Below are 2287 nucleotides of genomic sequence, written 5' to 3' on the forward strand. Positions count from 1 at the left end.
TTATCTGCTCTTTAATTTCCTGGCGGCTCGTGTCTCCGACAGACTGAAGCTGCGTCGGGTGGAAAAGTAAACAGGAAGTGGATGAAAAGCTCACGTTCTTTCTTTCATGAAGAATCATTTCAGAGGAAACGATGAGTCATCTTTCTGCGAATCAGCCGACGTTTGTTCACACAAAAGAACCTCGACTCAGCTTTGATTCATGTTTATAGAAAGGTTTCCACATACGTGTTTAAGTGTCCTCTAGGAGCATAAACGTGTGTTAAAGTGTCCTCTAGGAGCATAGACGTGTGCTAAAGTGTCCTCTAGGAGCATAAACGTGTGTTAAAGTGTCCTCTAGGAGCATAAACGTGTGCTAAAGTGTCCTCTAGGAGCATAAACGTGTGTTAAAGTGTCCTCTAGGAGCATAAACGTGTGCTAAAGTGTCCTCTAGGAGCATAAACGTGTGTTAAAGTGTCCTCTGGGAGCATAAACGTGTGCTAAAGTGTCCTCTAGGAGCATAAACGTGTGTTAAAGTGTCCTCTAGGAGCATAAAAGTGTGCTAAAGTGTCCTCTAGAAGCATAAACGTGTGTTAAAGTGTCCTCTAGGAGCATAAACGTGTGCTAAAGTGTCCTCTAGGAGCATAAACGTGTGCTAAAGTGTCCTCTAGCAGCATAAACGTGTGTTAAAGTGTCCTCTAGGAGCATAAACGTGTGTTAAAGTGTCCTCTAGGAGCATAAACGTGTGTTAAAGTGTCCTCTAGGAGCATAAACGTGTGCTAAAGTGTCCTCTAGGAGCATAAACGTGTGTTAAAGTGTCCTCTAGGAGCATAAACGTGTGTTAAAGTGTCCTCTAGGAGCATAAACGTGTGCTAAAGTGTCCTCTAGGAGCATAAACATGTGCTAAAGTGTCCTCTAGGAGCATAAACGTGTGTTAAAGTGTAGGAGCATAAACGTGTGCTAAAGTGTCCTCTAGGAGTATAAACGTGTGTTAAAGTGTCCTCTAGGGCATAAACGTGTGTTAAAGTGTCCTCTAGGAGCATAAACGTGTGCTAAAGTGTCCTCTAGGAGCATAAACGTGTGTTAAAGTGTCCTCTAGGAGCATAAACGTGTGCTAAAGTGTCCTCTAGGAGCATAAACGTGTGTTAAAGTGTCCTCTAGGAGCATAAACGTGTGCTAAAGTGTCCTCTAGGAGCATAAACGTGTGTTAAAGTGTCCTCTAGGAGCATAAACGTGTGCTAAAGTGTCCTCTAGGAGCATAAACGTGTATTAAAGTGTCCTCTAGGAGTATAAACGTGTGTTAAAGTGTCCTCTAGGAGCATAAACGTGTGTTAAAGTGTCCTCTAGGAGCATAAACGTGTGCTAAAGTGTCCTCTAGGAGCATAAACGTGTGTTAAAGTGTCCTCTAGGAGCATAAACGTGTGTTAAAGTGTCCTCTAGGAGCATAAACGTGTGTTAAAGTGTCCTCTAGGAGCATAAACGTGTGTTAAAGTGTCCTCTAGGAGCATGAACGTGTGTTAAAGTGTCCTCTAGGAGCATAAACGTGTGCTAAAGTGTCCTCTAGGAGCATAAACGTGTGTTAAAGTGTCCTCTAGGAGCATAAACGTGTGTTAAAGTGTCCTCTAGGAGCATAAACGTGTGCTAAAGTGTCCTCTAGGAGCATAAACGTGTGCTTAAGTGTCCTCTAGGAGCATAAACGTGTGGTAAAGTGTCCTCTAGGAGCATAAACGTGTGTTAAAGTGTCCTCTAGGAGCATAAACGTGTGTTAAAGTGTCCTCTAGGAGCATAAACGTGTGTTAAAGTGTCCTCTAGGAGCATGAACGTGTGTTAAAGTGTCCTCTAGGAACATAAACGTGTGCTAAAGTGTCCTCTAGGAACATAAACGTGTGTTAAAGTGTCCTCTAGGAGCATAAACGTGTGCTAAAGTGTCCTCTAGGAGCATAAACGTGTGCTAAAGTGTCCTCTAGGAGCATAAACGTGTGTTAAAGTGTCCTCTAGGAGCATAAACGTGTGCTAAAGTGTCCTCTAGGAGCATAAACGTGTGCTAAAGTGTCCTCTAGGAGCATAAACGTGTGTTAAAGTGTCCTCTAGGAGCATAAATGTGTGTTAAAGTGTCCTCTAGGAGCATAAACGTGTGTTAAAGTGTCCTCTAGGAGCATAAACGTGTGTTAAAGTGTCCTCTAGGAGCATAAACGTGTGTTAAAGTGTCCTCTAGGAGCCTAAACGTGTGTTAAAGTGTCCTCTAGGAGCATAAACGTGTGTTAAAGTGTCCTCTAGGAGCATAAACGTGTGTTAAAGTGTCCTCTAGGAG

The sequence above is a fragment of the Echiichthys vipera genome, assembly GCF_963691815.1.
Source record: "Echiichthys vipera genome assembly, chromosome: 4".
In the NCBI taxonomy this organism is placed as follows: domain Eukaryota; kingdom Metazoa; phylum Chordata; class Actinopteri; order Perciformes; family Trachinidae; genus Echiichthys; species Echiichthys vipera.